This window comes from Dipodomys spectabilis, unplaced genomic scaffold (assembly GCF_019054845.1).
Source record: "Dipodomys spectabilis isolate Male_0828 unplaced genomic scaffold, ASM1905484v1 ptg000002l, whole genome shotgun sequence".
NCBI lineage: Eukaryota > Metazoa > Chordata > Mammalia > Rodentia > Heteromyidae > Dipodomys > Dipodomys spectabilis.
Window position 1 is genome coordinate 39363015 of NW_024870679.1, and position 23511 is coordinate 39386525.

At 43.9% G+C, this 23511-nt stretch overlaps 2 pseudogenes; one reads left to right on the plus strand and one right to left on the minus strand.

Annotated features, from left to right (window-relative positions):
- Positions 1 to 996: 996 nt before the first annotated feature.
- Positions 997 to 2183, minus strand: LOC122111106 (annotated as a pseudogene).
- A 7441-nt stretch (positions 2184 to 9624) lies between these two features.
- Positions 9625 to 11836, plus strand: LOC122103746 (annotated as a pseudogene).
- Positions 11837 to 23511: the final 11675 nt, after the last annotated feature.

Here is a 23511-nt window from a genome sequence, read left to right on the forward strand (position 1 = left end):
TGGCTTCATCCTGGGCAGATTCTTCCCTCATGGAACCAGATGGCCACCAGTAGCTTCAGGTTCACCTTTTACCAACTTGGCAGCCCTGATGGAAAGAGAGTGTCTCTCTTACATTAGGTCCAGAAAAAGACCTGGCCTGACTTTCACTGGCCCAGGCCTGCCTGGGCCCCACAGCAACTACTCAAGCAGAGATATGGGGTCAGCTCCACTAGAATCACAAGCATGAAGACAATGAGGAAAGTTTACAAAGGAAATTGAAATTTTGTTACTAAAAAGTGGACAGTAAAATAATTGATAACCACTGGAAAAGGGTATATATATATATATATATATATATATATATATATATATACATATATATATGTATATATATATATATATACATATATATATATATATATATATATGGCCTTCTTTTCTTGAGCACTTACTATACTCCTCAGACATCAGACTAAGATGTTTTTGTTTGTTCAAAAATATAGTTACTGGAGCCGGGCGCTGGTGGCTCACGCCTGTAATCCTAGCTACTCAGGAGGCTGAGATCTGAGGATCGCGGTTCAAAGCCAGCCCGGGCAGGAGAGACCGTGAGACTCCTATCTCCAATAAACCACCAGAAAACTGGAAGTGGCGCTGTAGCTCAAGTGGTAGAGCACTCGCCTTGAGCTGAAGAGCTGAGGGACAGCGCCCAGGCCCAGAGTTCAAGCCCCACGACCGACAAAACAAAACAAAACAAAAATATAGTTACTGGAGACATAGGCAGGAAAGGTTGACCAACAAGTACTAAAGTGTAGTTAAATTGGAGCAAGAAGTTTTGGTGTACAGTAGGGTAGAAAATATTGTACTGTTTATTTCAACAAGCTGGAAGAAACTTTTTAAAAATTTTTCTTTCTTTCCTCCCCCCCACCCCCGCCTTTTAAATTGGAACTTGAACTCAGGACCACATACTCTCACTTGACTTTTTTCACTCAAAGCTGACACTACTACTTGAGCTACATCTTCACTTCTGGCTTTTTGCTGGTTAACTGGAAATAATAGTCTCTCAGATTTGTCTGCCTGGGATGGCTTCAAACAGAGAGCTTCAGACCTCAGCCTCCTGAATAATTATGATTACAGATGTAAGCCACCAACATTCTGCATTTTTGAATGTATTTACCATATAGAAATTATATGTTTGAGGAGATAAGTATATCTAGCTTTATTTAAAGATTATATAAATTTACATATACATTGAAACATGTGGACAATTTTGTTTCTGTGTATCGATTAAATCATATTTAAGGGGATGGGAAGGTGGCTCAGTGGTAGAGTGCTTGTCTTGCATGCATGAGGTCCTGGGTTTAATTCCTCAGCACTACATAAGCAGAAAAAGCCAGAAGTGGCTCTGTGGGTCAAGTGGTAGAGCGCTAGCCTTGAGCTGAAGAGCTGAGGGACAGCGCCCAGGCCCCAGAGTTCAGGCCCCACGACCAACAAAAAAAAGAAACAAAACAAAACAAAACCAAAAAACATATTTAATCAGCCAGGCACTGGTGGCTCATACCTGTGCTCGTAGCTACTCAGGAGGTCACGGTTCTAAGCCAGCCTGGGCAGGAAAGTCCATGAGACTCTTATCTCTAATTAACCACCGAAAAGCTGGAAGAGTGGAGCTGTTTTTCAAGTGGTACAGTGATAGCCTTGAGCACAAAAGCTCAAAGACAATGTCCAGGACATAGTATGTGTGCATGCGCTCGTGCGTGTACACACACACACACACACACACACACACACACACACACACAAAGCCCACAAATACATATATTTGTTTAATTCTTATATTATGACCTCCTTGGCCTGAGACTCTGCCATAATCCTTAACTACTACAAAACTGCAACCAACCACTTTATGGGGGTTTTCCCTCTCAATCAATTTTGCAGAGGCCTACCCACTCCCCTAGTGTTTTTGTTGTCATCGACCTTCATAACGTTGATTTGGTGCTGGCACAAAGGGTCTCCACCAATTCGACACACATGGGCTCATTGCAGTTGGATGCAAGCACACAAAGATGTGCTTGGTGCTTGTCTAAGGCTTTGACAGCTATGCAGCTTCCGAATGCTAGACCTCTGTGGATGGGGGTGGTATTCAGCGCCTCTTGCAAAGCCGTATTAGTGTCCATTATACCTCCAGCAACAATGCCTTCTTTGGCCATGGTAGTGGAGGATTACATGTGAAGTCCAATCTTGAGCACACCCCAGCCTCCACCTCTGCATGATTTGGTGGCTGCAAGGGAAGAGCTCCTTTTTTTTTTTTAGTATTTAAGGTAAGCTTTTTATGTAGTTTTTGTTTTGTTTTGTTTTTATTGTGAAAATACTGTACAGAGGGGTTACAATTACATGGGCAAGATAATGAGTACATTTCTTATCAAGCATTGTAGCCTTCTCCTTTGTTTCCCCTTCCCATCCCTTCCCATCCTCCCCCCCCCCCCCAAGAGCTCCTCTTTACTTCTTTCCTAACCCCTATATTCATCAGGACTTAGAACCCAAGAATTAGAATGCTAGATGCAAGGAGCACATAGTAAAAAGCTCTTCTTTTTTTTTCTTTGTCGGTCGTGGGGCCTGAACTCAAGGCCTGGGTGTTGTCTCTGAGCTCTTCTGTTCATGGCTAGTGCTCTACCACTTTGAGCCACAGTTCCACTTCTGGTTTTCTGGTGGTTAATTGGAAATAAAGAGTCTCATGGACTTTCCTGCCCCTGCTGGCTTTGAACCAGGAGCCTCAGATCTCAGCTTCTGGAGTAGCTAGGATTAGAGGCCTGAGCCACCACCAACTGGCTACTCCTTTGTTTTGGAGACAATGTTTCAGACTAATGTTTTGTTTAGTTTTGTGTTTTGGGAAAGGATCTCACTATGTAGCCCTGGCTAGCCTAAAACTTTCCATCCTCTTGCCTTAGCCTCCTCATGACATGAAGCACCAAGCTGGATCTTTAGATTAGAGTTAGAGAACTTTAGATCTCTTCCTTATCCAGATGGCCACCAAATCTTGTTCTGAAGGCCTGCTGAGGTCTATTCAAGCTCCCATTTCACCTCTAGTGGAAAAATACAATACCCTATCCAGCACCTCTGGAGTGACACAGAGACTTATTCTCAGAACATTTGGTTCTGACTCCAATCACTTTGTCTTCTGTGTTCCTGGTTTTCTTGTACTATTGCTTCTCTTTCCTCAGTCTCTTCACTGATTCAAAAATGCCACTCAACCATATTATACAAAGATAAATGCATTAATCTCAGATATCTCTTAGGCATGTGCTAGTTAGAAGACTTGCCCAAAATGACCTCGCTGACAAAGGACAAGACTGGGCCAAGAAGTCAGCTTTCCTTTCTCCATTATTATACACCATCCTCAAGTGTAGGATGTCCTTGAATAGGGCAGGTGATAAGGAAACTGCCTGTTTTATGTTTTATGTGCCCATTCACTGGCACAAAAATGCAACTTGAAGAGGTTTTAAGTCTTAATTAACAAGTCTATTTCTTATTAATAAGCAATCTGTTATAGTCTGCTCAGATTATAACATATACCATAGACTGCATTGCTTAAGTATTAGAAATTTTTTGTAATACTAGATGATGAAGTCCCAGATCAAGATTTAGTGGGATTAGTTCTTGGTGAGACTCTCTCCCTGACTTGTATAGGAAACTTTCTTACTCTGTCTTCATGTGGACTTCCTTTATTTTATTTTTATTTATTTATTTATTTTGTCAGTTGTGGGGCTTGAACTCTGGGCTTGGGCGCTGTCCCTCAGGTCTTCAGTTCAAGGTGAGCACTCTACCACTTGAGCCACAGAGCCACTTCTGGCTTTTTTTTTTCTGTTTATGTGGTGCTGAGGAATCAAACCCAGGGCTTCATGCATGTGAGGCAAGCACTCTACACTGAGCCAACTTCTCAGTCCCCCTTTATTTTATAAGAGGACAGAGAGAGAGAGAGAGAGAGAGAGAGAGAGAGAGAGAGAGAGAGAGAGAGTTAGTTTTACAAGGCCAGCTGCTCTATCAAATTAGGGTCCCACTCTTACAATACCATTTAACTTTCCTAAATATCATCTCTGTAACCAAGCATAGTGATCATCTCAGCACTTGGGAGGCTAAGGCAGGAAAATCATGAGTTCAAGGCCAGCTTGGGTTACATAGAAAAGCCCTTTCTTCAAAAACAACATTTTAAAAAAGTATGTCTAATAGTCACATTGGGAGCTAGAGCTTCAACATATGAATTGGTGGTAGGAGTAGGGGGCATAATTCAGTCCATAGCACAGTCTATTAAATATTAAGGGAACAACTGTGTCATCTTTGAAAACCTCACTTGCCTTCCCAACTCTTAAAGCTTCATTATGAAAGTAGTAACTTATAATCTGGATGTTGGTGGTTCATACTTATAATCCTAGCTACCCAAGATCCTAAGACATGGAAGGTTGTGTTCCAAAGCAAGCTTGAACAGAGAAGTCCACTAGACTCTATCTCCAAAATAACTAGAAAAATCTAGACTGGAGAAGTGGCTCAAGTGGTAGAGCATTTGCTATGAGCAAGAAAATGAGAGATCCCTGAGTTCAAGCTCTAATAGCAATGGTGAAAGAAAGAAGGAAAGAAAGAAAGAAAATTATGGGTAAATTAAGTTTCATCAGTAAGAAGCCAGGCACTGGTGGCTCATGTCTATAATTCTAGCTACTCAGGAGGCTAAAATCTAAAGATTGAGATTCAAAGACAACCTGAGCAGAAAAGTCCATGAGACTCTTATCTCTAATTAATCAGAAAGCCAGAAGGAGAGCTGTGGTCCAAGAGGAAAAGCTTCAACCATGAATGAAAAAGCCAAGTGAGCAGCATGAGGCCTTGAGTACAAACCCCAGCACCAGCACACACACACACACACACACACACACACACACACACACACACTTTCATTGGTAAAGCAAATGAACTTGCAGATCATCTAAAAATTCTTGAGTGCCTACTATGTACCAGTTACAAGAGCATTACTGCTACAAGCACGTTCCACATTATTAACTATTCTCATCCTCACAACTGTTAGGTAGATACCACTTCCTCACTTGCAACCGATGTAAAATGTGTTGTATTTTTATAATCCTCATGGATTTGAGTGATAAATTAATTTGAGTAATAAATTAATACAATGTCAAGTGTAAGTTGGTACTGCACATGTGTTGCCAGCCTTTTTTAAGAACTACATTATTCATCCTCCTCAACACTTTCATGAAGTAGGCTCTGCTTGTTACAGATGAGGACAGATCACAGTAAGGTTACCTGGATAGCATGGGCTGGATTTTAAGCCAAGGTGGTGATGCTGATGGTCCTGTCCATTCTTGTCATTCTGCTTCTGTCTCTAAGAGAAATGGAGAGATTACAGGAAATTCCAAGAAAAGAAGCAAAGCTTAGCTACAGGGGTAGCTGGATATGGTGGAGGACATGAAGATGGAATGTGATATTTGATTTGGATTGTGTAAAATGGATAATGAATGATTTTAAAATATAAATATAAGTGTATTGTAGCTAAGACTTCCCTGGTAACTTGTTACTTTAGCTAGTAACTGTAATTGTAACTCTGTAACCCTGTAACTCTGTAACTCTGCTTCTGCTGTTTTCTGAGCAATGCCAGCCCTAACCCAGCTGAACCATCATCACCCTTTGTTCTATTCCCCTGCTTCCCACCAGCAAAACCTTAGCAGAAAATTTAAACTTAAAGTGCACATTTCTTGTAACAATTATTGGCTAAAACCAACACCCAGCCTCTCCCTTTCCCCGCCCTAGCCCAAAATGCTTAAAAGCCAATGTGGGCTGGCACTTGGGGCCATTTCCTGGGATTCCCAACACCAGGTGCAGTCCTGGTGCGTCAGCACTTTTTGCTCAATAAAATCTTTTACATTTTCACTGAGGACTGAGTGGTCTCACTGCATCTCCCCACTACAGCTCATTGGTAGACCATGTGCTTAGCATGTGAGAAGCCCAGGGCTTGATATCTCCCCCGCCCCCCCCCCCCATACACAACTTAGCTTTGAGAATATGACTACAGCACTCTCTCCTTTGTAATATATCAGAAAAGTAAGATACTAAGATACTAATGATGGCTGGGTGGATAAACATTCAAATATTGATTGCAGACTTGTGTGTATACAGATATTGATATAAAATTCTTTATTTTCTGTGTCTAAAATTTTTCACAGTAAAATATATGTTCCTAAATATTACTATGGCATATTTGTACCTTAAAAGCAACTCAGATGATTCTCTTCATCCAGCCTCCCTGTCCATACAGCAGCATGTACTTATCTACCACAATGCATAGGTATGACAAAGAGCCAGGGGACTCTGTATAAGAGTGAGTCCAGGGGCTGGGAAGGTGGCTCAGTGGTAGAGCGCTTGCCTCGCATGCATGAGGCCCTGGGTTCGATTCCTCAGCACCACATAAGCAGAAAAAGCTGGAAATGGTGCTGTGGCTCAAGTGGTAGAGTGCTTGCCTTGAGCTGAAGAGCTGAGGGATAGTGCCCAGGCCCAGAGTTCAGGCTTTACAACCAACCAAAAAAAAAAGAAAGAAAGAAAGAAAGAAAAGAGTGAGCATAGCACACTACCTAGAATCATAAGGAATGTCATTATGAATCCTATTACTGCAGACTGTGGCAACTGGAGAAAAGGAGAGGAAAAAGACTCAATTACAACTCTGTTCTGGTGGCTCATGTTCATAATACTAGCTGCTCAGGAGGCTGAGATCTGAGGATCCCAATTCAAGCCTGGGCAGGAAAGTCCATGAGACTCTTCTCTCCAATTAATTACCAAAAACTGGAAAAGGAGTTGCAGCCCATGTGGCAGAGTGCCCTCCTTGAGCAAAAAAAAAAAAAAAAAAGCTGAGTCAGCACCCAGGTCCTGAGTTCAAGCCCCAATATTGGTGCTCGCATGCGCGCGCGCGCGCACACACACACACACACACACACACACACACACACAGACTAGGTTTCACACAGATAGGATCTTTGTACTAATAATAATTGAATCAAAATTTTAAAGGAGGTGTCTTAGTAGTTTGCAGTGCTACACCCAAATACCATAGGCTGGCTAAGTCATCAATCACAGAAATTTACTTCTCACAATTTTGAAACCTGGGAACCAAGGACAACAACAGTAGCTGTCAAGGATAAAAAGTATTAGCTTTGGGCTGGGAAACTAAGTGGTAGAGTGCTTGCCTTGCACGCGTGAGGCTCTGGGTTCGATTTCTCAGCACCACATAAGCAGAAAAAGCCAGAAGTGGCGCTGTGGCTCAAATGGTAGGGCGCTAGTCTTGAGCTGAAGAGCTGAGGGACAGCATCCAGGCCCAGAGTTCAGGCCCATGACCGACAAAAAAAAAAGTATGAGCTTTATTTCTGATGAAAGCCAAATTAAGGGATAGACAACCAAGAGGACTTGATATTAGCTGCTGGTCTATCCAGTCACAGGAAATACTAAACCAGTGCAGACCGTACTCAAAAGTGAGAGCATGAAAAAAAAAGTAAGACAATGGTGGCTCATGCCTATAATTCTAGCGACTTCGGAGGCTGAGATCTGAGAACCATGGTTGCAATCTAGCTGGGGCAGGAAAGTCTCTAAGTAATCACCAAAAAGCCTGAAATGGGGTTATGGCTCAAGTGGTAAAGCACTATGAGCAAAAAAGCTCAGAGACAGCACCTAGACCCTGAATACAAGCCCCAGGACCTACAAAAAAAAAAATGGTAAGAGCACATTCTGTCAAAATTATAGAATGGCAGAGACTGAAAACCATTATGTGTCCTCTCTAAGCACAACAAACACCTTGTTCCTGATCAGGTAAATTACTTAGCACTAAGAGTCCATTAGGAGTAAGGGGAAAATCTGAAATATTCCTCTAATGAAAGTTCTCTATGAGGGCTGGAAAGGTGTGCTTGCCTTGAATGCATGAGGCCCTGGGTTCAATTCCTCAGCACTACATAAGCAGAAAAAGCCAGAAGTGGCACTGTGGCTCAAATGGTAGAGTGCTTGCCTTGAGCTGAAGAGTTGAAGGACAGTGCCCAGACCCAGAGTTCAGGCCCCATGACCAACCAAAAAAGAAAGAAAGAAAGGAAGGAAGGAAGGAAGGAAGGAAGGAAGGAAGGAAGGAAGGAAGGAAGGGAAGGAAGGAAAGAAAGAAAGAGAGAGAGAAAGAAAGAGAGAGAGAGAAAATTCTCTATGAAAACAAGTTCTTCCCAACGTAGCAAGGATTTCCTCACCCAGCACCTCTTAGTTCCGCTCCATTAGAACTGAAAAAGGAAACTACATACATATACATGTAACTTGGGGTCTTTCAGAGCACATATATAATATTTAAAATTGAGGTATCTCTAAAAGGTCCTTGAGGATAAAAATAAAAATTAAGAGAGCTGGATGCTGGTGGCTCACACCTGTAATCTTAGCTACTCAGGAAGCTGAGATCTGAGGATCATGGTTCAAAGCCAGCCAGGGAAGAAAAGTCCATGACATTCTTCTCTCCAATTAAAGTGATAGAGAGTTAGCCTTGAGCAGAAGAACTCAGGGAAGATGCCCAGGCCTCCAGTTCCAGCCTCATGATCAACCAAAAAACAAAACAAAACAAAACAAAAAAACCTAAGCAGAAAAACTCCTGCCAAAGCAGTATTTGTAATTCAGAATTATCAGCTTAAAGTACTAGGCATATTGTCTTTTTTTTTTTTTTGGTAGGGGGGGTATTGGGGGGGGGGGGTCTGGTCGTGGGGCCTGAACTCTGGGCCTGGGCGCTGTCCCTCAGTTCTTAAGCTCAAGGCTAGCGCTCTACCACTTGAGCCACAGTGCCACTTCCAGGCACATTATCAATAGGGAAAACATGCTGATAGAAATGAGTAACAGTGGGGCTGGGAAGTTGGCTCAGTGGTAGAATGCTTGCCTTGCATGCCTGAGGCCCTGGGTTCGATTCCTCAACACCACATAAGCAAAAAGAAAAAAAGCTGGAAGTGGCGCTGTGGCTCAAGTGGTAGAGCGCTAGCCTTGAGCTGAAGAGCTGAGGGACAGCCCAGGCCCAGAGTTCAGGCCCCAAGACCAGTCCTCCCCCCCCGCCCCCCCAAAAAAGAAAGGAGTAACAGTGTACACTAAAGGACCTGGCCATCTACTGTGTTCATTCTATTTATGATGATCAAACCCTGGTGCTCTGGTGAGCATGCTACCATTAAATCACATCCCTTGACTCTGCAATTATTGTATTTATACAAACTGCTTGCAGTCAGAACTGTTTGCAAGAGCAAACTCATTAGAATAAACAGAATTTTATGGCCACTCTCCAGACTCAAGGAGAATCAGCTCTGTAGATTGGTCCATGACTAATAGGCCTTAAGGACTCATGCTGACTATGGAGATGGCTAAACTGTGAGCCTCCTTCCCCAGGGAAAAAAAGGCAGAAGTATAGATCTGAGGGCCAAGGCTCAGCTTCCATGATATGCAGGGTAGGTGCTCAAGGACCGGCAGTGATGGCCTCTTGTAAACCCAGAGCTTGAGGGAGATGAAACTATGAGTGAGCATCTTAGAGTGCCCGAGAGGAATGGACATGCAGAGACAGGAAACAGGAAGTGATGATGTCCAGAACGAGTGACTGGCAGCCACTGGATGGTTCCTGGTGGCTTGTGGAGTCACAGCCACGCTGGCTTGGTGAAAGGCAAGCCCAGGGGCCAGAGAGAGGCTCAGGGACCAAGGCAGGGCTGGAGGAGAAAGAGCCCCCGGCTTCAGAGTGCAAGCTCTCAGTCCACAGCATGGGTGCAGGAGGCACAGAGCAGACCTGAAAAGGTCAAAGATCTCAGTCTAGAAACCAGCAGGAGATTTTTGAATTGGGTTTATTGGAGCATTAACTTGGGAGCGATCCTTTCATTAGGAGACATTGCCTATGTCCAGCAGAATGTGAGGTTTTTCTCTGGTCTTCTAATCCCCATGGTCTGTGTGGTCATGGCTTTCATGGTTTTCCTCTGTGGCCAGAGCATCTGCATCACCAAGGCCCCTGATGGCAGCAGCTATACCTGCTGCTCCCAGAGACACTGTGTGGGGTACCTAGGTGGTAGGCCTAGCTTCCTCAGTGTGCCTTCAAATATGCGCATGATATCCTCCCTAGCACCTGATAAAAACAGTGCATCACATGTAATGTTGGACGGAGGGCCATTCGCAGAGGACAAAGTGGAAGACTTGAAAGCCCTGGTCAAGATCATGCCTGTGTTCTTGGCTTTGATTCCTTACTGGACAGCGAAAGTACCTCCAAATGCAGACCATGTATGTTTTGCAGTCTTCATCTGAAGATTCCAGAACTCTCAAATAGTACCACCACCACCCTCACACATTCCCAGCAGCCTGGCTGGCTCACCATGTTTGCTGTCCTGCTCGTCCTGATGCTCATCCCACGCAAAGACAAGCTAGTGTACCCTGTGTGGAGAAGACATGGCCTGCTGCCATCCTCCCTCAAGAGGAGGATGTGGAGGTGTTCTTCCTGATGTCCTCTGCCTTTGCCACAGGAACCTTGGAGAATCAGAGGCTAGACCTCATTAAAGAGAAAACCAATCAAACCGTAGGTCACATGGTTTACCACACATCAGACCTGCCCATCTGGTGGCAGACTCCCCAGTACCTACTGACCAGCGTCAGTGAGATATTTCCAAGTATAACAGGACTGGAGTTCATATCTTCATATATTCTCCAAGTCCATGCAGAGCACCATCATGGACCACTTCTTTTTCTTTTTTTCCTTTTTTAAGTGTTATTGTAAAGGTGATATACAAAGGTTACAGTTACATAAGTCAGGTAATGAGTACATTTCTTTTTTAACAGTGTCACCCCCTCTCCCATTGTCTACCAGTTTTTCCCCTTCCCACCCCTTGAGCCCCAAGTAGAATAGTTCATTTCCAACAGTGTCTAGTATCATTGTTGAAGTGGTTTCCCTTGTCCCATTGTTTCTGTGCTTCCCCTTCCTCTCCCCAAATCAGATAAACTTATATACAAGACAAAATACACAGAAATTTAAAACAAAAACAAAAACCAAGACAAAGGGGAATAAAAGAAAGACACAAGGGAATAAACCAAAGGTGTATGGGAAAGAACTGCAAACAGTAGATATAAAAACCTCCTTGCTATTTCTTGGAGTTTGTTTCCATAAGCATCGTTTTATATCATGGTATGCACACAGCTACTGAGCCTTTGTGAACGTGTCCTAAGAATATCCTCCTTTGGTTTCACTGTGTGAATGTCTAGAGGCCCGTTTAATTAATCACATCCAATTGTAACTTTTTGTCTCTTACTATCCTTTGGGTTTATTTGGAGATTTAAGGCCTCTTCTTTTTCTTCTTTGGAGTCAGCTCCCTTGTGGGCTCCAGTCTGTTGTCTCTGGTGTCTTTCATTTTGGGTCCGGTCGTGGGCCTGAACTCTGAGCCTGGGAGCTGTCCCTCAGCTCTTCAGCTCAAGGCTAGCGCTCTACCTCTTGAGCCACAGTGCCACTTCCGGCTTTTTTTTTTTTTTTTTTGCTTATGGGTGCTGAGGAATCGAACCCAGGGCCTCATGCATGCAAGGCAAGCGCTCTATCACTGAGCCACCTTCCCAGCCCCTCTCTGGTGTCTTTCAAAGCCATCGGGTAGATAAGAAACCACAAGGACTTTGGTAACATCAACGGCTGCCACCTGAACTACTATTTCTTTCTTCTGGCTGCTATTCAAGGCATCACTCTCCTGCTTTTCTTCATTGGTCCGTGAAGTATGACTGCCAGTGATCAAGAGTAGATGGAGACCCTTCCAGAAGAAGAGCCGGACAGCAGAGGGGTCTGGTGCCCTTATACATACCAGACTGAGGAGCCTTGTGTCCTTGTGTCTACCAGGCTGGGGAGCTCCAGTGCCCACATGTGCTCACCAGACAGGTATCCGGCCTGCTGGCCAGGCACACTGAAGACAGCCTTGCCATTGCCTGACCTCCCAGATTTGCATGGCACATGAACTGTTTTCTCTTTCCTCTGTCCAGAACCAAGTAAGTGCCTTACCGTGTCTTACTGTGTGGTCTTTCTGATGGCAGCCTGACCCTCCTGATGGAGAAATGCAGAGCATAAAGTCTTGGAAAAATATACATGTGTTGGTTATATCCTGAAACACATTGTTACTTGCCACAAACCATACAAAATCTCTATCTATCTGTCTGTCTGTCTATCTAGATATCTATCTATCTATTTATTTATTTATTTTTGGTCATGGGGCTTGAACTGTAGGCCTGGGTGCTGTCCCTGTGCTCTTCAGCTCAAGGCAAGAGCTCTACCACTTGAGCTACAGTGCCACTTCCAGTTTCCTGGTGGTTTATTGGAGATGAGTCACACTAGTTATTTGCAATAACTAGTACATGTCTAGGACAAGCAAAAAGGTCAAAAGCTATGTACATATGACCATATAAGATGATGTTAAGTGAAATGAACCCCAAGATAGGGACAAAATTTTTCTTTCTTGCTTGCTATTGTTTCTAACATATTTATAATGTACCATGTGATTTTTGGTTTCTTTGTATGTTCCTCCCCCACGGTATAACCCCTGTTTTCACTGTATTTGATGTTCATGCCCTGCATCTCTAGTTTGGGGAGGGGAAGGAAATAACAAAATGCTTAAATAGGGATACAGGATGACCCATTGTGATAATGAGATGTACAAGACACTATGTTGAAAATCAACTTTACAACTTAGGCAGGGTGGAGGTGGGACAGGGGGCGGGCGGGCGGGGGGAGTAGTTGTGGAGGTGGGAGGGAAGGGATGGTAGGGGAAAAACAAAGGAGGAGGCAACAATGCTTGATAGGAAATGTACTCATTACCTTGCTCATGTAACTGTAACCCCTCTGTACAGTATTTTTACAATAAAAAACATACAAAAAAAAGAGTCCCACAGACTTTCCTGCTGGGGGTGCTTTGAACCATGATCCTCAGATCTCAGCCTCCTGGGTAGCTAGGATTACAGGCGTGAGCCACTAGCATCTGGCTACAATCTCCTTTTATAAAGTAGCAAACATTTATTTATACTGAGGAAGGGCAGGGTTCTTGGAGAAGAAGATATGTCAGAATGCTGAGAGGCTTCCCCACAAGGTCATGCCTGTGGTTTCCATGTTCATGGCCATAAGTCTTGCCTTTGCCAGGTTTCTTGGGTGCTGGTTGGCCTCAAGGCACTTCTTCCTTAAACTACTGACCATACTTTCTGGAGGAGGCAGGAGTGTGCACCACTAATAAGACTGTATCTTGCTGGGTGCTGGTAGTTCACGCCTGTAATCCTAGCTACACAGAAGGCTGAGATTTGAGGATCACAATTCACAGCCAGATCAAACAGGAAAGTTCATGAAACTCTCATCTCCAATTAACCACCAGAAAACTAGAAGTCAGTTGTGGCTCAAAGTGGAAGAGTGCTAGCTTTGAGTGAATACTTCAGGGACAGCACTCTGAGTTCAAGCCCCATAACACTCTCTTTCTTTCTTTCTCTCTCTCTCTCTCTCTCTCTCTCTCTCTCACACACACACACACACACACACAAGATTGTGTACTTTCTAGCTACCAAGCCAATAAAAGTGTAAACCTAACCCCCGCCCTCCCCCTACCTCATTCTCATACCAATGAAACTGAAGACCAGTTGTGGTCGGCTGTAAGGACACCCTTGTTTTAAAGACAGAGAATTCCTCATGGAACATGGTGACTTATACATGAGATCACCCAGGCTGAGAGCTGTTGGCACTGTTAACTCTGAACTCTTCTGTTTGTTATTGTGCTTTGGCATAATTTTATTAAATCTGCCCATATGTGAAAAAATAAAGTGCTAAGCACATTTTCTGATGCAAGGTGTTTCATTAATCTTTTAAGCTCTTGTCTTTAAAATCATTGTTAACATCACGATGGTGATTGTTTTCTATTAGATATAATTTGCTTGCTGTGTGAAATCACAAAGTAAATAATAATAATCGTAGTAGTAGTAGTTGTTGTTGTTGTTGTTGTTGTAAAAATCTCCCCTGTACCAGTAGCTCAGGCCTGTAATCCTAGCTATTCTGGAGGCTGAGATCTGAGCATCATGGTTGGAAGCCAGCGGGGGCAGGAAAGTCTATGAGACTCTTATTTCCAATTAATTATCAAAAAGCCAAAAGTGGAGTTGTGGCTTAAGTGTAGTGTACAAGCCATGAGCAAAAAAGGTCATGCTTATCATAATTAGCATCCAAGCCCTGAGTGAAACCACAGGATTGACACACATACCAACAAAATAAAACAACACTAAATCAGGCACTGGTAGCTCACACTTGTAATCCTAGCTACTCAGGAGGCTGAGATCTGAGGATGACGGTTCAAAGCCAGCCCAGGCAGAAAAGTCCCCATGAGACTCTTATCTCCAGTTAACCACTCAAAAGCCAGAAGTGCAGAAGTGGTGCTGTGGCACAAGTTGGTAGAGCCCCATCCTTAAACAGAAGAACTCAGGGACAGTGCCTAGACCCTGAGTTCAAGCTCTACAACTGACAAAAAAAAGAAAAAACTTAGATTACTAGTCAAATCTTCCTCAGAGAATAGAAACATTTTATACTTCACAATGCCAAAAACACTGTCAAGCACTTAAAACATGTATTATTTCACTTAATTTCCAGAACAACACCGGCAGAGCAGATGTAAAGATTACATCTTTACGTTGTTGTAATCTAAAGTATCAAATATGGTATAAAAAGAAAAAGAAAAAGAAAAAAAAGAAATCTTGGTGCTGAGAAGGTGGCTCAGTGGTAGAGTGCTTGCCTCACCTGCATGAGGCCCTGGGTTCAATTCCTAAGCACCACATAAACAGAAAAAGCCAGAAGAGGCGCTGTTGCTCGAGTGGCAGAGTGTGAGCCTTGAACTGAAGAGCTGAGGAACAGCACCCAGGCCCAGAGTTCAAACCTCACAACCAACAAAAACATTTTTTTCACAATAAAAATTAGCCACAGAATCCCTTAGATTTGTCTTTGCATATTAAACTAACATACCATCTCTCCCTTGACCTATTAGCTCTTCCTCTGATTGAGCTCTACAAATAACAGTTGACTTGTATTTAAGGTCATGTTGTACAAAAACTAAAGGCAGTGTATTTCAACATGAAGCTGTCACTTTTGGAAGCATGATTTTCATACTGTAAAGTCATAAAGGGAACTGGAACTAACTATGGAAACAACAACCTGATACTACACTTGTCTATCTGATGCCTATGTCCATCTGATGTCCATGTCAAGTGGAATTCAGAGCAGCTTCATATTTAAATGTTCTCCCCCATCTCTCTGTCTTTTTCTGTCTCTCTCTGTCTCTCTCTCTGTCTCTCTCTGTCTGTCTCTGTCTCTCAGTCTCTCTCTCTCTCTTTCTCTCTCTCTCTCTCTCTCTCTCTCTCTCTCTCTCCAGTCCTGGGGCTTGAACTCAAGGCTTGTGTGGGTGCTGTCCCTGAGCTTTTATGCTCAAGGCTAGTGCTCAATCATTTCATGCTACTGTACCATTTATATAGCTTTTTGTAGTAAATTGGAGATAAGAGTCTCACAGACTTCCTGCCTGAACTGGCTTTGAACAGATCCTCAGATCTTTCTCCTGAGTAGCTAGGATTATAGGCACGAGCCACTAATGCCCAGCTTTCTCTCTATCTTTTAAAATGATATTTGGTTTAATTTGGTTTAAATTTGATAAGCGAAACACTTGCAGAATATGTCTCAGGCAGATTATTATAATCAGTAGCTTGGTATTTCAATTGACTTAATGAAGACACCAGGCAGCCAGCAAATCCAAATCAGTTTCCATCTCATCTTCTTTTAACAATGCAACATATTTACACATTAGTTAGACAGAATAACTGAGGTGGTCCTTATAAGCTCACAATCAGTTCCAGGCAAGGCAGAGACAATCTTCCACTAGTGAAGTTCTAGTATAGATCTGGGAAAACGTTAAAATTAGTCTACTCAGACCAAAGCTCAGCAAAGAACGTAGGCATATGTCCTTGTTCTTGTGAAAGTGCTATCATATCTTTAATGACTATTGTCAGGATCTCTCATCCACAAGACTGAAAAATATCCTGAAAGTGAAAAAGTGATTTACCAGGCAGTACTACTGAGTAAATTGTTTCACATTTGTTAAGTTGTAAGAACACAAAAATGAAACCTAACTTAAACAGATGGAAGAGACAATGGTCTCAGCAACTTCATTTTTAAATGTGAAAGGTGACAACTATTGGCTGTATGATTTCAGAGGAGAAACACAGGTAGTCTTATGAAAATATGACCATTATACAACCAGAAAAAACTGCACAGTAGTAAGTCAGAATGATGAGCCCACCAAATACATCATAGTAAATCTTATGTTTTGATCCCCACGTTATAAGAAAGCCAAGATTCAGAAAAAGCTAAATAACTGGTCACCAGTACATACTTCCACGCAACAGTGGTTCATTCTTACAATCAAGAGACTGAGATCTGATGATCGTGGTTCAAATCTAGTATGGGCAGGAAAGTGCATAACACTCTTATCTCCAATCAAGAACAAAAAGAGCCAGAAGTAGAGCTGTGGCTCATGTGGTAGAGAGCTAGCCTTGAGTACAAGGGACAAGCTTCAGGGGCAACACACACACACACACACACACACGAATATATACTAAGGAAATGAAGGACCATAGGATGTTCAAATCCAAAGACAATAATTCTTCAAGAAAATCATTTTCCCTCAAATAATATATCCTCCTTAGCAAAGAAAACAATTTGAAAAATACAGTGTTGCTATCTGTCACAACGTGTTTGGTTCTTACAAATAATAAAATGCTTTCTCAAACTTCATCTCACTTAATGTAAGAATATTTTAAAGCAGCAGACAAAAATAATGTAATCCATTAAGTTTATATATTGAATAAATTATATTAGCTTAAGGCTTCCCAAATTGGAAGGCAGATTTGCTCAGTCTCCCCTGGGACTCCTTCAAGTTATTCCTGGGGTCTCTTGGGTAGTGGTAGATCGAGAGGGGGCTTCAGCCCTGTGTAATATAGAGTATTGATATCAGAGAAATGAAGTCTTCCATGGCTGGAGGGTTGAATGACAGATGTCTTAGAATGACAGCGATCTTAAATCAAGACAAAAGTGAAATCATGTTTTTAAAAAATCTTTAAAAATTTAAACAGTTAAATCAAAAAGTTAAAAATTTGAAATTGTAGTTATTACACTATAATTTCTCTCTCAGCTCAGTTTTCAATAGTGGTTTTTACATGGGCAAATACAGTCTATCAGATACTTCCAAGTTCAATGTCAAGACTAGAGCTAGGAATTGGTCATCTTTTAATTGAGTGTATTAAATCTTATATTCAATTCCTTCTAGCAACAGGAGTAACTTTATCATAAAGCCATAATGCTTGATATATGTGGAGAAGTTTTGCTGTTAAAGTACCTTACCTTGCTGTTGTAATCAACATTTATATTTGCAAGATGGTAGAATCTGAGAAATGGTTTACAGGTAATAATCTATAACAGTGCAAAAAAGATGCTTAACTGGGTGCTAAAAGACTAATGACTAAATGAAAGACCATCTACACTGGTATGTAAGTTTGCAAAAATAAATAAATAAATACTTAACAAGAGCATATTATCTTGATTCCAATTGGGAAATGGCCAAATCTGGAATGTCCCTTCTTCTCCATATTAAATAGAAAAATTGGAGCTGGGCTCTGGTGGCTTATACCTGTAATCCTAGCTACTCAGGGGGCTGAGATCTGAGGATTGTGGTTCAAAGCCAGCCCAGGCAGGAAAGTGCATGAGACTCTTATTTCCAATAAAACCACGAGAAAACCAGAAGTGGCACTGTGGCTCAAGTGGTAAAGCACTAGCCTTGAGCTGAAGAGCTGAGGGACAGCACGCAGGCCCAGAGTTCAAGCCCCATGACAGACAAAAAAGAAAGGGAAAAAAATTTAAAAGATCTACATGAATATTTCAGAAAAGATCTCTAAATTCCTAGTGTTCTATTAAGTAGCTTGGATGACTGCTAGATAAGAGATAACTTTTATGCCAATTCAGTAATGAAAAGGAAATTAGATGATTTTTCACTTAAAAAAATATTTGGGGGGCTGGGAAGGTGGCTCAGTGGTAGAGCACTTGCCTTGCATGCATGAGGCCCTGGGTTCGATTCCTCAGCACCACATAAGCAAAAAAGAAAAAAGCCGGAAGTGGCGCTGTGGCTCAAGTGGTAGAGTGCTAGCTTTGAGGTGAAGAGCTGAGGGACAGTGCCCAGGCCCAGAGTTCAGGCTCCATGACCAGACCCCCAAAAAACAAAACAAAACAAAAAAATACTCATTTGGAAGCTGGGCATTGGTGGCTCACTCCTGTAATCCTAGCTACTCCTTCAGGAGGCTGAGATCTGAGGATTGAGGTTCAAAGCTAGCCAAGGCAGGAAAGTTCATGAGTCTCTTATCTCCAATTAACCATCAGAAAGTGAGAAGTGAGGGGCTGGGAAGGTGGCTCAGTGGTAGAGCGCTTGCCTTGCATGCCTGAGGTCCTGGGTTCGATTCCTCAGCACCACATAAGCAAAAAGAAAAAAGCCGGAAGTGGTGCTGTGGCTCAAGTGGTAGAGCACTAGCCTTGAGCTGAAGAGCTGAGGGACAGCGCTCAGGCCCAGAGTTCAGGCCCCACAACCGGACCCAAAAAAAAGAAAGAAAGAAAGAAAGTGAGAAGTGGCGCTGTGGCTCAACTAGTAGAGCACTAGCCTTGAGCTGAAGAGCTCAGTGACAGTGCCCACACCGAGTTCAATCCCCAGGACTGACAAAAAAAAAAAAAACAACTTATTTGGACCAGGTGCCAGTGGCTCATGCCTGTAATCCTGGCTACTCAAGAGGCTGAGATCTGAGGATCATGGTTTGAAGTCAGCCTAGGCAGAAAAATTTGTGCAATTCTTTTTTTTTTGGTCCAGTTGTGGGGCCTGAACTCTGGGCCTGGGCGCTGTCCCTCAGCTCTTCAGCTCAAGGCTAGCGCTCTACCACTTGAGCCACAGCGCCACTTCCGGCTTTTTTTCTTTTTGCTTATGTGGTGCTGAGGAATCGAACCCAGGGCCTCATGCATGCAAGGCAAGCGCTCTACCACTGAGCCACCTTCCCAGCCCCTGGTGCAATTCTTATCTCCAATTAAACAACAAAAAAAAGCCACAAATGGAATTGTGGCTCAAGTGATTGAACGCTAGCCTTGAGTACAAAAGCTCAGATTTGAACCCTGAGTTCAAGCCCCAGGAACAGCCAAAAACCAACCAACCAAACAAACAAAAACCCTCATTTGATTGGGGGTGGGGAGAGAATACACACACACACACACACACACACACACACACACACACATTTGTACCATTAGTGTAGCCTAAATGCAACTGTAGATGAAAGAGTAAATAACTAAAAGCTGCCCACATAAGTCTCAGAGCCAGGTCTGTGAGTCTCATAGCCAGGTCTAGGATCCATTCTCCCCTTCCCCCCAGGTACCCCCACCAAAAACAAAAACAAAAACAAAAAAACCCTGGTAGTTTAATGAAGAATCAAACAGGGAATTCTTTTTATGTATTAATAAAGAACCCCAACAAGATGTGGTTATCTTTGATATGAAGACCAAAGCAAATGATCGTTAAATTCATTATTTTTTCCCCTTAGGAAAAAGTTCTATAATAGGAGATACATTAAGAAGTAAAGCTCCCTAAGTACAATGGGAAGGCTGAAACAGAGGCTGGTTGAAAGCAAGTGACACTGGAGAAAAAGGGAGAAGTGTTCAACTAGTTCCACAATGGCAGAGGAAACATGCCAGGTAATTCAATTACATTATGAAAAGTTTACAGGTCTGCCTTTTCTAGATCTCTAATAAATGCTTCTTAAATTCATTCATTAAAAACTGAATAGGGTGTTTATAAAAGCATTTATTATCAACAAGAAAACTGAGTAAAATAAATGGGATTTCTTCCCCCCCTCAAAAAAAAACAAAAACAGTCCCACAAACATCTAAGATGAATTTTAATCCATTAACAATGTTCAAGATTGCCCCTATCCCATGGTCCAAAGATATAATTTTTTTAGACAAATAATTTGGATTTCCTCTGGGCTCTGCAATGTTAGGTAGTAAAGAATCCATCAGGACACTGATCATTTCAATGGTTTCTTATTTAGCAAGGTGTGCTGGGCATGGTGGGTTCCAAGGTGGAGGTGGGGCCTCCCAGGTACAGCTTGAGAGCAAAGGGAAAATTTGGTTTTGGAGGTTGCTGTAGCATTGATTGCCTATCTTTCTGAGAAACTAGACTTGCGACATGTGTCCTTTGCAGAAAATGGTAACAAGGGCAAAAATGTGCTGTTCTTTTGGAGAGAACCGAATCTCACTCACCATCCATGGATAGACAGAAGGATAGGAGAGGAGCAATCGAGGGAGAAAGAAAAATAATCATGCTTTCCTCTTCAGTAAAACCTGCCCTGCATCTCTGGTCCCGGGACCCCATTCCAAATGCTTCGGAGGCCAGAGAGACTCAAGCCAAGCTGGAAAAGAAAAGAATTCCCAGCGGTGTGGGTTCGGGGGCACTTCTACCTATCTCCCGGCCCAGCCAGTTGACCAGGGGTCCTTCCTCCAGGTCTGCGTGTGGCCTACAGTAGTAAACTTGAGGTCTCAGCCTGGGCCAAGCAGGTCGGCTCAGGTGAACTGGGTGGGACTGGTTTCCCATCCCGAGCCTCCACTGGGCCAGTCCCCCCCACCCCCCTACCCAACTCTCCACAAGCCCACCTCCGCAGCGCAGCGGGTGTCTTTTCACCACTGGGTTTGCTCCCTGGTTATCTTCCATCCTTATCTCCAGGCAGCGGGGAGCTGGGGGTCCCCTAGGCCGAGGCCTCCATCCTGGCCTGCGAAAGGGGGATGGGAGACGCAGGTGGGGACCCGCTCGGGACACTGCGGCCCGGGGAGGGGGGGGGCGGCTGAGCTGCACCCACGGGTGCAGGGAGCTTTGGGCCTAACATTCCGTCCTTCCTTCTCTCCCAGATCTGGAGGCCAGAAGGAAACGGGGTTGTAGATCCCCCGCCCATCTGCCCAGCGGGGTGTTATCGGCCTAGGTACCCAGCTGAGAGGAAGCTCCCAAGCTCTGCGTCTACCCACCTCCGGGAGCCCCTTAGGAAGCTTCCGTTAAGCTTCTTTTTTTTGTCTTCTCCGCAGTCTCCCCAACCTTCTTTGTCCTTTGTGCTGGTTGTTTTTCCCCCCACCAGCGGCGGTGTCCTACCTGGGTAAACACTTGTCCCTCCCTGGAGAATTTCTGCAGCTTACACTTGGTCCTGCTGAGTGACCTTGGGCAAGTCACGCCGAATCTTCTGGGCTTGAGTGAAGAAGAGAGGGAGGGGGAGGCTCCTAGGCCACTTCTATGGAGGATATTCCAGGACTGTTTTCCCAAAGATGGGCCCAGAACCTCAATCATCAGATGACCCAGACACAAGGGAATGGCTGCCCGCCCCGCCCCCTCCTTCCACCCTAACCGACGGGATGGAGCGGTGGGCGTAGAGGGTTTTATAATAAAACAGGGAGGTGCGACTAATTTAATTCCTGAGGAAATTTTAATCCTTTAGAAAAATTCTGATGTAAGACACCATCTAGGGAAATGAAAATGGGATGATTATGCTCTCTGGCTGGTTTTTGCAACATTTCTTCTCGAATTTTGCTCCATGCACCGCCCTACTTGGCTGGGTTTGCCTCGGGGAGCAGAGCCTGGCCTGTACATTCCTAAGAGGGCACGGGGAGGGGGCCGGAGGCGGGGGGGGGGGGGGTGGGAGGGGGGAGAGGACTTGGCTCTGGGTGTAACTCTGCCAACTGTTGGAGGGCGGCGCAGGGAGGGTGGTCTTTTAAGCGAGTCTGGGATCTGGTTACCTTTAACTCGCTACGTTTTGCGCTAATGGGCGTCTGTCAGCGGAGGGCTCGGGTTTCCCCACTTGCCTCGCTTAGTAGGAAGCAAAGGGGCAAATGGCAAGGCAGATCGCTGGACCCGAAAGCGATGTGCCGGCCTCCGGAGCTAGGGTGCGCGCTAGAGGCTCGGATGGACAATTGGACACTTCAGGCCTAGTCCTTGGGCCCAGGGTGTGGTCGAAAAAGAGGGGCTTTCAGCTCGAAAGTTCCCTCCAACTTGCCCCCATCCTTCCAGCTAAGAGCCGAGATAAGTTCTGTGCTCCTCTTTGTTTTTCACACTAAAATCGAGCCTTTCCAAAACAACAAGCTTATTCAGAATCACTTCCTGAGGACAGAGTTGTTTCTCCAACCCAGAAGCCATTAAGACAAATACAAACAGGTCTTTCCAGGTTTTTACAATTTATGAAACCTTTTGTCACTGATGCCAACTCACCTAATTCTACAAATCCAAGAGGAAGGTAGGCTCATTCTCATGTAGTCATGGAAAATAGAGACATTAAAACACACACACACACACACATACACACACACACACAACCAGGCAGGTTGTCTAAAGTAATAGGAAATAATCTATGATTGAGACACATTGGGCAAGGCCTGGCTCATCCTGTGGCTTCCTGTCACCCCACCCATGAAATACAGCACACACACACACTGCCCTACACACACAGCACTTTGCACCCGCACAGACTCAGGTGGACTTGGACACATAGTTAAAAACTGGCTGTCAGATAATATTCTCTTCAGGACAGTTTCTCAAGGGGACCCACGCTAAGATCCCCACCCTACCTTTCAAGTTCTTGCTACTAAGAGTCTCCTTATAAACCACGTGAAACAAATAAACTCAAATACAACTCTTGATTGCTTTCAAGCCAATGTTTCCTGATCACTAAACTTTATTGCTTCCCAATATTTAGGACCAACTCTGCTGAGGACCCTGTCCCTTCCAAGAGGAAGACAACTTCTTTGAAATTCACATGAGGTCCACTATGGGAGGATGAAGGAGGGTGACCTGGGGGTGGGAGGGTGTCAGGGCTTAGGGGCAAAGGTGAGGCCTTGGGGATTTGGGAAAGAAAGGAAGTTTTCCATCTTTTCATTGCCCCCTACAGGTCATATCGGCCATTGCAGCAAGAGCTCTTCAGTACCTTGGCTCCCATTTTTCCAGACCTCCAGAACCAACCTCTGTTTCTTCATGGCTGGGGGTTGGGGGGGGGGGGAGGTCTATTCAAGAACCCCCATCCTGAGGGCATTCTAGGGGCCACAGAACTCAGGAGTATATTGGCTTTGTTAGAAATCGATATCCGGAGTGGGAAAATGTTTAAATCTGTGTATAGTCGAAAGCTAGAATTCTCCGCCTAAAATTCAACCTGCTTCCTTTTAACTGGAGTAATCCAACCTTTCCTTTAACTTTTGTTCGTAAAGGAAATAAAAGGCGGACGTCAGTTTCATTGCCTTTAAATCTCAACGCGATAGCAGCGCTCAGTGTCTTGTGCAGGCGCCTGCAGAAACAGTAAACAGAGGTTCCAAGCTTCTGTCACCCGCCCGACGCTAAGTGCTGGCAATCCCCCCCCCCCCCCCGCATCTTTATGTAC